We start from the raw sequence: 14829 nt of genomic DNA, 5'->3' as shown, positions 1-14829 counted from the left end.
ACTTTAAAGAAGGAAAAATCCTTTGTGCATCTAAGCCAGATGTAGGTAAAACACAGTAAATATTTTAGGCTTGCAGACCACAGGGTGAAAGTTAAATGAAATTCAAATATCAGTGTCTAGACCATGCTCATTGGTTTCAATACTGTCTATGGCACTGTATAGCAAAAGCATCCAAAAACAGTACGTAAGTGAATGAACATGGCTACTGCGTACACTAAAACTGTGTTTACAAACACAGGCAGTCAGCCCATCTGCAGCAGTTTGCAGAACCTGAATGTAGGCATGCACTAAGTGACTTTATAATGGAAAAAAACATTAGACTATTCTAAATTTTTCAATCACAACACTTTAAGCCACACAAAAAATGGAGTAACATTTAATATCTTTTTAAATTTTGTTTTAAAGATTTTATTTATTTATTTGACAGAGACACAGCAAGAGGGAACACAAGCAGGGGGAGTAGGAGAGGGAGAAGCAGGCTTCCCGCTGAGCAGGGAGCCCGATGTGGGGCTCTATCCCAGGACCCTGAGATCATGACCCGAGCTGAAGGCAGACGCTTAACGACTGAGCCACCACCCAGGCACCCCTAGAGTAACATATTTAAAATAATCAAGAAAAGAACATGTAAACCCAGGATTTTATATCCAACAAAAATAACAAGAATAATGGCCACAAACTATTATCAATGAGCAAAAACTCTAGAAATACTGTGCCTTTGGAGCCCTTGCCAAAAAATCAAACAGAGCACATGAAAAAACCAAACTGACTACAGATATTGCATAAGAACAAATGGTGAGTATGAGACATACAACATGTAGTTACTCATACAGCAAAAATAAAATGAAGGTTGAAAGGGAGAGAGTATAGTATGTATATTCCCTAACAATATAAATATATTTATTTAAAGGTGAGGAATGAATAGGAAGAACACAGCAAAAAGTGTATATATGGCTTCAATAATCATATGTATGATAACAGCACTGGCATTGCTATTGTGAGACTGTTAGGAGATAAATCTAATTGATATTTAGTTTTCTAATTCCAGGTCTGTCATCTACTGCGTCCTCAGGAACCTAGACACAGAATGGAAGAAGAAGACAGAGATGCAGAGGAAGTTAAAATAAAATCCCTGGAATTCGGACTATGGTCAATAAACCTCCCCAAAAAACAACCATTCAGTTGGACAAAATAACAAAAACCACCATTTCAGTACTCTAGAAATCAACCAAAGGCATATAACAATCTGAGAATGCTTATAAAACTGCTCAACTTTGGGTAAGAACATTAGGAGTCTGTGTCAGTCTGGGGCTGCTCTACTCCTGTATCCTCCACCTGCAAGCTCAGATGGTTTGTCAGGCTGAGAGGACTGCCAAATTTGAGGTCACAGTCAAAAGAGACTCACATGATTTAAAGCAGTCGGGCAATGACCACACTCAGTGGTCATCAGGATAAGTGACAATTTTGGAATAAGTAATAATTTCTATGGCAGGCAAAGTAGGAGGGCCAACAGCTCTAATAGCCTGAAGTTGCAGGGGTGTTGAGACATTCACATTCCTGGCTAAGGCAATACACATGCACAGCAGAGACTAAAGAGGGCCCCAGCTATCCACATACTGAATCTTGCATATCAGAATTTCTTTTTAATTTTTAAAATGTTTGCTAATTGAAAGTAAAAAATGACATTAAATTGTCATCATGACTGGTTAAATTAAATGTTTTTATTATATTTGTAGGCTACCTCTAGTTCCCATTTTGTTAAATACTTATGTATGCCCTTTCCTCATTTTTTCCTAAGGATCAAAATACTAAAGTTGAAAAAGACTTTATTTAGTTCAACTTCCCCAAACAAAGCAGTAATCTTTCAGGTAGTCTTCCTGCCTAAAGGTAACCTAGGCGCGCCTGGGTGGCTCAGTAGTTAAGTGTCTGCCTTCGGCTCAGGTCATGGTCCCAGGGTCCTGGGATCAAGCCCCACATTGGGCTCCCTGCTCTGCGGGAAGCCTGCTTCTCCCTCTCCCACTCCCCCTGCTTGTGTTCCCTCTCTCACTGTGTCTCTATCAAATAAATAAAATCTTAAAAAAAAATAAAGGTAACCTAGAATGTGCTCAAATGCTTAAGGAGACATGAAGTTCACTACTTCCTAATGCAAATATTTTAAAATGTTAAATGAGTTCTAACCAAAAAAACTTTTAAAGTGAACTGAATAAAACCTGTAATATACCATTAATTCCCTTATTTAATAAAGAAGAATTTCTAGGGGCACCCAGGTGGCTCAGTCAGTTATGCATCTGACTCTTGATCTCAGCTCAGATCTTGATTTCAGGGTCATGAGTTCAAGCCCCGCACTGGGCTCCACACTGGGCCCAAAGCCTACTTAAAAAACAAATAAATAAAATAAAGAAGAAATTTCTAAGAAGAATTTAACTCTAGCAACTTGGTTAAGCAAAATTTTCCTTGTTTTAAACCCAAAGCTTGAAAATTTTTTTTCATTTTAATATTTAAAAACAAGTATTATTTAACTTTTTAGTTTGCCAACTATGGCTTAATTTAGAGGAAGATATTTGCATTATTTGCCCCAACTCCTCAAAATAGTGGAACTATATTTAACACTTCGAAAATACTTTGTATATCCCAGGATCTCAATAAATATTTGCTAATTTAATCTCTTGGCATTTCTTGCAAATTACTAAAATCCTAAAATAAAGGCTCAAATGTCCATGCTTACCTGAATACTAAAACATAATCCAAACAAGCACACTACCAAAGCACTGTATAATGTATTGTGTTGGTTTTCTATTAAGTTTCCTGCCCACTCCAGGAAACCAACCCTTAACTTACCCTTTTCAAAACTAAAGTACCTATATTTACCTGAACATGGAAAAAATTAAAGTGACATATTAACCAACAGCTATCCTTTATTAACTATTAACAGCTATCCTTTATTAACTACAAGGTGCAAGGTGCTGTCCTAAGTGCTTTCTAATATATTATTTCACTTAATCTTTCAACAACATAAAGTAGCATCCATTATTTCCATCTTATGACGGAGGAAAATGAGGTGGAAAAAATGGCAGAACTGTTTAGGTAACAATTTCCGGGTCATTTCAATAAAAATAACCGACAATGTAAAAACTGTATATTTAACACCAACAAGAAACTAATTAAAAAGGTACCAATAATTTTAATTTCCCATTAGCCTCTAAAGTTTGTTTTTTACCTCTGCTCTTTTCTAAATACACAGTCATTCACGAGTGATTTTCCTGCTGAACCCGTCTATACAAAGCCTTAAAATAGGGTTAACTTACAAACAGCTGTGTTTACAAATTGGCAGTTGGGAGCTCAAAATAAAACTTCTCATAGAAATAGTGTTACAAATGGGGATTACAGTTCCAGGGGAGCTCCTATGGCATATTTTTACCCATAATGTAACTGAATAGAAAAACCTAGGGGTGCCTGGGTGGCTCAGTTCGTTAAGCATCGGATTCTTAGTTTTGGCTCAAGTCATAATCTCAGGGTCCTGGGATCCGGCCCCAAATCAGGTTCCATGTTCAGTGGGGAGTCTACTTGAGATTCTCTCTCCCTCTCTGTCTCCTTCTCTACCCCTCATCTACCCTTCCCCTGCTCTCTCTAAAATAAATAAATCTTGAAAAAAATATCTAGATTCTAAACCATGATACCAACACCGTGGAAAACTATATTCCATATTTCTACACCAAGCCTATTGATAGTAAAACTATCCATCTCTAGTGCTGGGAAAACTGAGTATCCAAATGCAAAAAAATGAAACTGGATCCTTACCTTATATTACATACAAAAATTAACTCAAAATGGATCAAAGACCTTAAGAGCTAAAACTATAAAACTCCTAAAAGAAAACGGGGGACAACCGCATGACACTGAATCTGGCAATGATTTCTTGGATATGACACCAAAGCACAAGCAACAAAAGGAAAAAAAGATAAACTGGACTACATCAAAGTTAAAAACTTTTGTGCATCAAAGGACACTATCAACAGTGAAAAGGCAACCTATGGAAATGAGAGAAAATATATGCAAATCATATATCTTATAAGGGCTTAATATCCAGAATATTTTTGAAAAACTCCTACAACAACAACAACAACAAATCAAATAACCTGGTTCAAAAATGGGTAAAAGACTTGAACAGATATTTGTCCAAAGAAGATATACAAATAAGCACATCAAAAAATGCTCAACATCACTAATCATTAGGGAAATGCAAACCAAACCACAATGAGATACCTCTTCACACCCCCTAGGATGGCTATAATCAAACAGACAGACAATAAGAGGTATCAAAAGGATGTGGAGACTGGAACCCTTGTGCATTGCTGATAAGAATGCAAAATGGTTCAGTCACTGTGGAAAATGGTTCAGTCACTATGGCAGTTCCTCAAAAAATTAGACATAGAATTACTGTATGATCTAGCAATTCTACTTCTAGGTATATACTCTATAAAGAATTGAAAGCAAACAGATGTTTGTATAGCCATATTCACAGCAGCATTATTAACAACAGCCAAAAGGTGGAAGCAAAAGTGTCTATCAACAGATAAGCGGAGGGGTGCTGAGGTGACTCAGTCAGTCAAGTATCTGCCTTCAGCTCGGGTCATGCTCCCAGGGTCTTGGGATCGAGTCCCGCATTCAGCTCCCTGCTCGGCGGGGACCCTGCTTCTCCCTCTCCCTCTCCCCCCCGCTTGTGCTCGCTCTCTCTCTCTCTCTCTGTCAAATAAATAAATAAAATCTTAAAAAAAAAACAGGTAAGTGGATAAACAAAATTTGGTATGAATATACAATGGGATATTATTTAGCCCTAAAGGGGAAGGAAATTCTGCAATATACTACAACATGGATGAAACTTGATAACATTATGCTAAGGAAAATAAATCAGTCACAAAAGGACAAATAATGTATGATTTCACTTACATGAGGTACCTACTCAAATTCAACAGAGATATAAAGTAGAATAGTGGTTGCCAGGGCCTGGAAGAAGGAAGGGAAAGAGGGCTATTATTTAATAGATATGGAGTTTCACATTAGGAAGAAGAAAAAGTTCAGGAGATGGAGAGTGGTAATGGCTGCACAAGATGAATGTAGTTAGTACCACTGAACGGTACATTTAAAAAATGGTTTAAAAGGTGAATTTTATGTTCTGTATATTTTACCACAATTAAAAGGGGGGGGAACCTACAGATCTCCATCTAATCCCTTTTTCTGAGCCACTAATGATAACGTAAGGTAAAGGTTTCCAAGATGGTGAGAGATGGGGACTCTGGAATGGGAAAACAAAATCCCCTTTTTTTTTTTTAATTTTTTAACAAACTACACTAAAAAGGGGACGAACAGAAGTACAGAAAAGGAAAAAAAAAGTACAGAAAAGGGGACTAAGTCAAATCTGCCCTCATATTCTGTTTATATATTTACTACTTATAAGAACTGACAAAATAACCCATAGACCAAAAAATGCTGGATTGTCAACATTATACTTGTATAAAGTACAGAAATATTTCATCTAAGTTTGGGATGAAAAATTTTAGTATTAACTGGTTTTTCTGGGCCTTTCATAACAGGAAATGGAATGGAAGGATAAGTAGGGTTGGGAGAAAGACGGGTTTGGGGGAATGATAACAAAAACTGTAAAGGAGGGGCTGACCATAAGGTAGTTTGGGGGTAACTGCAATGTTTAGGGAAGAAGAAAAAATTTGCTCTTCCCGCCACTATATTCCTTTCCGGCACCTCCACCTTCCACCCTTGCTGGCGTCACAGCGTACCATCATCAGGCAGTCCTTGTGGCACCGGACGCCAAAATGTCAGGACCCAACAGGGACTAAACCATGGAAAAGGCAGAGGGAGTTTAACCCAAGCAACCTGAGCACAAAGAATTCATGGAATTACAAACTACAGCTCTAGAACGGACAGGAAACCTCCTCTAATTGTGGAGTTTTGCCTAAAGATCCATTTTTATACATTAACTGGGTTTTGCCTACACAATAGGAAGTTGGAGGGGAAAATGCTGCTACCAGCTTAACAACAATTAAAAAACTGTATAAACTACAAAATCAAACTTTTCTTGAACCCATCAGAGAGCTGAGGTCATAGGACAACCAAATAAATATTCAAGAAAAGACAAGGATGTAAGCGCTGGCTCACCTGCAGCAGAACAAGGGGAAAGACAGCAGTGCCAAAAAAGCAGGTAAAAAGAATTCACCTAAAATTGTTAATAAACGCCTTAAGGCAAAGTGGGCTGTCATACAGTATAGTACTCCTGGGAGCCCTAGACACCATGGGACTCTATATTTGCAGTATTTTTGCCACAGATCTCCACCAGGTGCTCCCAATATGGGAACATGTGACTAGAAAGAATCTTCTGTAGTGCAGGGCTGAAGAGAAGAGCAGCTTCTACCAGGGAAAAAATATCAAAGCCCTAACCAGATCCTTCTCCCCTAAGGAAAGAAAATTTTAAAGCTGGGGGAGGGGCAGCAAGTCCAGTCATTTTCAAGGCATGAGTGAAGACATCATCAAAACGGCAGCAGAGTCAAAGAAATATCCCTCTATCACTATGGGAGGGGCAGGAAAACAGTCTTGGGCCCAGGATCTTAATACCACTGCCTTCAGCTACCTCCTACCACTGAGGCAAGGTTTGAAAACAAGACCTGAAAAGATGCAAGGCCTAATTTAGCAGAGGGGCAATCGCTGACAGAGCCCCACCCCTGATGTCTAGATACACAGGGCCTACCCTATATTGAGACTGAACCAGGACAACAAAGATATTCCTGACTCCACCACCAGGTGAACAAGCACAGATTAACACAACTGTAATGTACCACTGGAAGAGAATCAGGAGCATCTACAGTCCACACAGAGGCACAAGGGCACAAGGAAAGTCAAACACTGAGAGTCAATCAGGAAAACTGAGAGAAATATTCTCATGCCTCAGTTTCTAGCTAAAGGACAAAGTAACACTAGAGAGGTATGAAATCAACGGTGCACTTAAAATATTCTTTGCAAAGAAAAAAAAAATTCTTTGCAACAACAAAACCAAAACTCAACTCATCCAGACCCCCTACACTAAAAATCCGTCTCTACTCAGTCTCTACTGTGCTATTCATATCTGGCATTTGATAAAATATTGCAAGACACACAAAAAAGAAATATACAATGCACTGTCAAAAGACAAAGCGTTCAACAGAACCAAAAACCAATGAGTACAAAAACAGAAAACTCAAAAAACCAAAAGTTGATTTTTAGAAAAGAACAGTAAATTGATAAACCTCTAGCAAGACTGAGGAAAAAAAAAGACACAAATTACAAATATCAGGAATGGAAAGGTGAAAATCAGTACACATCCCACAGACATTATAAGAATAATGCAATATTTCAAATAACTTTATGCCCATATATTCAACAATTTAGATGAAATGGTCAAATTCCTCAAAAAAGATGAACCACCAAAGCTCACACAATAGGTAACCTGATCAGCCCCATATCTATTTTAAAAAATTGAAATTATAGGAAAAGTGTCCAACACAGGGGTGCAGATGACTTCACTGGAGAATCCTACCAAACATTTAAAACAAAAACAAAAAACACCAAATCGACACAAACTCTTTTAGAGAAAGGAAGGGAACACTTCCCAACTCATTTTATGAGGTCAGCATTACCCTGATAACAAAATTAAATGATACATATTAATTGGGCCAAGTACCAATCAGAAATTGCATAAACAACATCTGCAATAACCTAATATTATTACTTAAACTTAAAATATAAAGGGAAGAATTTTAAACATGCACATACTGCTTCATCTTGGTAATTCTATTTACGTTAGAATTTAACATATCCTCTAGGTTTTCTGGAGCTCCATTACTAGGTAAGCTCTTTTCTATTATCAGTAATATAGAATAAAACAAGATTGGGAAATGAATATACTAGGGAAATAAATGTACTACTAATGAATGAAAATGGTACAATTTAGGTAGATTACATCATAAAACAAACATAGCAATGGGAGCAATGACATGTTAAGCCTAAGAACTCATGACCCTGCAGGGGGGTAAGTATGTAATGTAAAACGTTTCCACTTTTTTCAACATTTAAACCAGATCTCATTACAGGAATAGAAAAAGCTGATGGCTCAGCAATCTAAAACTGGGCAATGAAGTTTGCTTTCTATTTACCTGCAGGACAGCTAAAAGGTTTGGAAAAGTAGCGTGGGCTTAGTGGGTAGGGAGAAAGCCTCTTCCAAATGTTCACTATCAATTACAAAATTAATTCTGCTAGTTTCTCTATCCCCTCTAAATTTCAGACTCACATCCAACAGCCTTCTTCTCAACACTTCTCAACACACTCAACACGTGGCACCTAAATTCAACTTACCCAAAACTGAACTCACTTTCCCACCCACATTCCCATCCCACCCCCATACCCAAACCTGCTCTTCCTACTATGTATTTCCTACTGTATTCCTTTTTTTTTTTAAGTTTATTTAAGCAATTTCTACACCCAACGTGGGGCTCAAACTCATGACTCAGAGATCAAAAGCCACATGTTCTACCAACTGAGTCAGCCAGGAGCCCCTCTTATATTCTTGATCACAAATAACGCTACCATCTACCTAATCAACCAAACCAGAAATCACCCTAAACATCCTACTCATTTCTCCTCTCTCTTGTCGCCTATAGTCGATCACCACATCCTGATGATTTTACCTCTAAAACATTTCTCAACTCGTCCCCTTTAAATCCATCCTCCACACTCTACAAATCTGCCTGTTCCTTCTCATTAACTACCTGCAAAATAAAGACTAAACTCTGGCATTAGATATAAAACCCTACACAATCTATCACTCCAAGTTTTTTCACTGCTATTTGCTGCCCCACTCTACGTGCTCCCATAGTAATAGTCACCATCCACACTGCTTCTGCTTTTCTCTACCTCAAACACTCTTTCAACTAAACTAAGTCTTATCTTCACCACTGAAAGCCCAAGTAACATGCACCCCGTAAGTTAAGTAACGACCTCCACATCCCTAAGCCTATGGTAAACCTATGATTATCTCTACTTAAGCTCTTAACAAATCCTACTGAAATAATTTAAATATTTTTAGCTCCACTAGACTGTAAGAGTCTTGAAGGCAAAAATCTTATCTGTAACTCCAGTAACCTGGCACAAAAGAAAACTCAATCTTTGTTGAACTGAACCATAATTTTTCTCATTTTCCTCAGAGACCAGAGAAAGGGAAAAAAACTATGTCACTAAAACATAAATAATCCTCACTGCAGCAATCAATTCCTGCTCACAAAAAAGAGACCTATAAATAAAACTAAAAATGTTCCTTCCTCATAAGATTTCCTTCCTCTTCACAAAATCCCTGATTCCAAGCAATATTTGAAGCAAACAATTACAGTTACAAATTATCTTATGTTAACAAAATTATAATAATGCTACAAGCATAAACTCAATAATTTGCTATTGAGGTCTTGAGTGCGCAAATTTCTATCAAAACAACAAAAGAGCACACTGCATATATAAAGGATTCCTAACAAATTATCTAGGACTAAACTGATGTGTATCCTTTAAACAAGTATTTGCTGAATAAAGCAGAGAAGAGGGAAATAAAAGTAGATAATAAATATAAAGAAAACTGTAAAAAGATCAGAAATCAAACTTTAAAGGAAAGTCTGGGTTTTCCCATAAAATTTAGGTATATACAAATTATACTTAGCTGTATAAAGAATATATGCATGCAAGGTTATGGACTAGCCTCCTCAGGGAGATACTGAAGGGCTAACAGGGAGGTACCCGTCCCGAATCTATCATTAGTTAGCTGTGACACTGATCAGGCAATGATTAAATCATGCAATCACTCTAGCATTTCATTTCCTCAACAGCAGAAGTTGTTACTGGACATCAGATCTGTGCATTTCACTACATGTAAATTTTACCAAAAGAAAAAAGCTGCCAAAATGGGAAATGAGTCATTAATTAATCTGAACTGTTTTCTTCCTTCTATTACATACAACTCATCCCAAAGCACCCTAATTAAGACAAACATTTACTACATGTTAAAAAATCTTCAAAATGGTTCATCATTAATAAAACAAAGGCTTTACTGGACTAGATGACCCCTTTGGTCTCCTTTAGCTCTAGATTTCCATGGGTTTGTTAATTTATACTATTACAAATGGTATCACTACTAAATTTATATTAAAATTTATATTATGAAAGAAAAAGCTAAAAATCACTGCCTTCATTGATACCAAATAACATTTTCAAAAGTGTCAGCATCTGTTTTCACAGCATATTTCTAGCCTGACTAATATGACATCAACAGCTTCAGGTATTGCGACTGTCCACTTTAATCTCCACTACTTCCCTAAGCTTTCATTAAATGACTTCAGAGAAGGAAGAGATTTCTCTGTCCCTCCCACTTACCACCTAATAAAAGTCAAAAGTCAACTAGAGCAGGAGTATGTACAGGGGTATTATATAAGCATCAACTCCAATACAAGGAGAGTTTTCATCAAATCCTTCCCCAAAAAAGTGTGTGATAAAGATAGGTGGTCTTTTTGGGTTATTACTATTTTTGATATATGATTTTGTCTTTTTTTATTAGCTAACCTTATAGGATTCTTCAGAAACTACTAAATATAATAAACTTATAGTCAAAAGCATTTGTCAAAATATAGAGAATATACAAAAAATAAAAGCTGCTGAGTTAGGTTGATTAAATTATGAGGTTTTTTTCCTCTCAAAGTTTGCTTTGATGAACAAGAACAACAAAGAATGCTTTTTCTAAATCCATGATCAATTATTTTTCTCTGGAGAAACAAAATATGTGGATTGTTAAATTAGTGATGACTAAAACACTCTATGAGAATAGAGGGTATTCAGTTTGTTAATCATTGAAAATACTAAGGCACAGTCTTTCAGATATATGCTTTAAAATACTACTAGCAGTACCCCAACTTAAAACCTTGTATGTCCTCAGTAGAAATACCCTTAGGACAAAATCAATATATGTTATGGATAGCATGATGTAGTATGTCCTGCTGAGGACATTTTTGATTTCTTTAACCTAATCTTTAATAGAACAGTAATTTGGAGGGGCGCCTGGGTGGCTCAGAGGTTAAGCGTGTGCTTTTGGCTCAGGTCATGATCCCAGGGTCCTGGGATCGAGCCCCGCATTGGGCTCCCTGTTCAGTGGGAAGCCTGCTTCTCCCTCTCCCACTCCCCCTGCTTGTGTTCCCTCTTGCTGTCTCTCTGTCAAATAAATAAAATCTTTAAAAAAAAAAGAACAGTAATTTGGAGACTGTTTTAATTTTAACTACCTCCAATAAATATAGTTTAAACATCTTGTAAAAGGGGCATTCAACTACATGGTATGAAAGAAATTCCTATCAATAACACTTTATAACACAATGTGTTAGCAAAAATGTAATTTCTGAATTCTTAAGAATTGAGTACCATAATATTCATGAGAAACTTTTCTTTTTCCTCAAAAAGCACAGAGGAACTTTGTCACTCCAATCTATCATTTTTCATCATATTACTATCCTTTCTAGGACATATATATATTCCAACATTTTTGTTTTTTAATTTGCTGGGTCACCTGTATATATACGTATTACAATGTACTTATTAAATACATTAACAACGAAAATTTGAAAATAAAAAAAGTGAATTTAATTTTAGCAGAATTTTCCTAACAGTGCTGTTTATTTAAGTAGTTCTCACCAAAACTGAGCAAGAGGAGAAATATAGCTACTTATTTATACTCTCTGATTAAAACTTCTATTTAAAGAAAATTAATTTTATATTAAACCTACTCTCAGGCTAGTAGAAATCTGAAACCTGCAGAAAACATTAATTTATAAAGAACCAATGAGATGGACAAAAAAGAAAAAGTTATTAACTAAAAATCTTTAAAATTATGTAGTAAAACACCAAGGCCTTTGCCCAAAATACATTTACAGTATCTGAAATAATCCCTACTATTCTTATACTACCTACTACATAAAAACTGGTCATTCTGATGGAGAGAAACTAAAGACAAGATCTATGAAGGGTGAACTTTTTTTTTTTTTTAAGTAAACTCTACCCCCGACATGGAACTTGAACTCACAACCCCAAGATCAAGAGTCACATGTTCTATGGGCTGAGGTAGCCAGGCACCCAGAGTGTATTTCTATTTAAATCACTAGTAGGGGCACCTGGCTGGCAGTCAGTAGAGCATGCAAATCTTGATCTTGGGGTCATGAGTTCGAGTCCCACATTAGGGGCACAGATTACTTAAAAATAAAATCTTTAAAAATAAATAAATAAACTAGTCAAAGACAAGGTATAATCATAATTCTTTAACAGAAGTACCTTTTGTTTGCTATGACTAAAAAAAAATAAATAAAAAGGTACACTCCCAATAAGGAAAAAGTGCACAATTGTTTGAAATGTGATTGTGAATATTTATCAAATAATTTTTATCAGTATCTCAGAAAATTAAAGGATTGTATAATTATCTTATTTAACAAAATATACTAAAGCAGGTACTTGTAAGGTCAGTGAGATGTTAATCATTTTCAATGCAACAGGATAATCATACATATTTGGGGAATACCAGGAAAAAAAACAATTACTACTATAACAAATAACCATAGTTTTTTCTCAACTAAAAAGATACTTTTGTGTTCTGGATATTTTTAACAAGTCATATACTCAGGGCGCCTGGGTGGCTCAGTCGGTTAAGCATCTGCCTTCAGCTCAGGTCATGACCCCAGGGTCCTGGGACTGAGCCGCCATCTGCTTCTCCCTCTGCCCTTCCCCACACCCCACTCATGCGTGTGCTCTCTCTCTCAAATAAGTAAATAAAATCTTTAAAAAAAATAATAGACTCTTTTTTCAATAAGGCATAAAAATTCCTACTCAAAGATTACTTAAACTGGTCAACATGAGAAAATTAAAATATCAGATTATGCTGCTAAGAGGGTCTTAATCTTCCCCTCCTTACTTACTTTTAGCACCATCTCTGCTTTTTTTATTTCCCAAAGAATTCCTTTTTTTTTTAAAGATTTAATTTATTTATCTGAGAGAGAGGGAGCCCGAAGAGAGGGAGGCGCAGAGGGAGAAACAGACTCCATGCTGAGCAGAGTCCTGGGATCATGACCTGAGCCCAAGGCAGACGCTTAACCAACTGAGTCACCCAGACACCCCCCAAAGAATTTCTTGATATGGAAGTACTTAGTCCAGAGGAAAAAAACATTCTTCCTAAACTATATAAGCAACTATTACTAAATATTAATCTCAATTATTTCTTAAGTATTCAAGTGCCTTCTAATAGCACAGCTTTATGTTTGTTTAAAGTAGTAAACACATTTCCTTGTACTAAAATTATTATAGCTATTATGAAAACCTGATTGCTAGAACCTCAAGTCAAAGTACTGCTGATGATTCATGTTTAATCTCGACATACTTCCTTTCCTACAATCTCTCTAAATTAATACGAGAGTTTATGAATACCATAAAACAGGGGATCCAAAATATACTCAACTGGCCTATTGTGACCTTATAATAAAGTTAAAGGACTCATTACATAAAAATTTTACAACACTGTTTTTTTTCAGTGGCATATCAGTGTTTTTCCCTCCACTCTTCTAAAAATACCATACTAACTGGGGGACCTGCAGATGAGGGAAACAAACAAAAGGGCTGGCCAAACCTATAAGCCATATTTGTCCTCACAGTTCTACCATTCTTCTTTAGACCACACTTAGTCTCACCCCTTATTACTGTCAGATTCACAAGATTCTTAAAGGACTCCAAGAAACCCAAGCTTCTCACTACAACTCAACCCCTACCATGCCTTTCTCTGCTAGTCAGTGTTCCTATATGCCACACCTCTCCTGATCAATAAGTACATAAAAGCTTACTTCTACATTCCACTGCCCCTGAACCCTCACCTGTTTGTGGATCAGCAAGTTTATCTGAGAAACTAATATGGGATAATATTGCCAATAAAAGATAATAGTTTAAAGTTTCTCTTCCAGAAAAATTTGTGATTTTAAACAGATCATTTTAAAAAGAATCCCATAACACACAGGAGACACACAAAGTTTGGCACTGGCAATTCTCAAATTATACTACACAGTCAACCACCTAATCTACCTAACTGTAATGTAGATCCAGTTACAACTTAATACAGTTTAAACTAAAAATTAATGTAGTCATATACAACCAGTACTGAATATATGTCTGGCTTAGATATATGCCTTATGGCAAATGTCAAGTGAAAACTAAAACTACAACTGTATGGTTTTATTCTAAGTCCTATATCTGTTAAATATTCTCATTTTCATAGTAGAGCAAATGACCCTCTGTAGTTAATCCAGTTAAAATAGGTAATTTTTTTTAATTTAAAAAAAATTTTTAAGTATCTCTATACACCTCTAACGTGGGGCTTGATCAAGAGTCACATGCTCTACCAACTGGGTCAAGGAGGAGCCCCTAAAATGGTCAGGTTACTTTTTAACCTATCCAAAATAATTACCTTAGCACACCATATATGAGGCCTTCTCAGAACATTTGATATTTATGACTTATAGTGTCTTTTCTACTTTACGCTTTTCACAACTTGGTAAATTACAAATATAATTAGACTGTTTACTTCAAATTCTAACAAACCACTTGACTGCATTAATCCAAAGTACAGTCTCCTATGACTGAGATGATTTAATACCATTTCATTCAATCTGCAATTAATTCTATAGTTACAAGTCTAGAGCCTAGTACATCTTTCTGAACAACAGGTCCAAGTTATTT

At 36.3% G+C, this 14829-nt stretch overlaps 1 protein-coding gene and 1 long non-coding RNA gene across 5 annotated transcripts in view; one reads left to right on the top strand and one right to left on the bottom strand.

Annotated features, from left to right (window-relative positions):
- LOC141369991 (uncharacterized) overlaps positions 1-1760 on the top strand; it is a 71963-nt gene extending 70203 nt beyond the window's left edge. Inside the window, exon 4 of the long non-coding RNA XR_012373610.1 lies at positions 1046-1760. This is a non-coding gene — a long non-coding RNA (uncharacterized lncRNA). The remainder of the gene's footprint in view (positions 1-1045) is intronic.
- Positions 1-14829, bottom strand: part of CTDSPL2 (CTD small phosphatase like 2) — a 78715-nt gene that overhangs the window by 61217 nt on the left and 2669 nt on the right. The window lies entirely within an intron of this gene.

The sequence above is a fragment of the Callorhinus ursinus genome, unplaced genomic scaffold (assembly GCF_003265705.2).
Source record: "Callorhinus ursinus isolate GAN/ISIS: 27379988/994484 unplaced genomic scaffold, GSC_fseal_2.0 scaffold25, whole genome shotgun sequence".
NCBI classification, from domain to species: Eukaryota; Metazoa; Chordata; class Mammalia; order Carnivora; family Otariidae; genus Callorhinus; species Callorhinus ursinus.
Note: the sequence above shows the minus strand (reverse complement) of the source record. Positions and strands in the feature narration are given on the sequence as shown.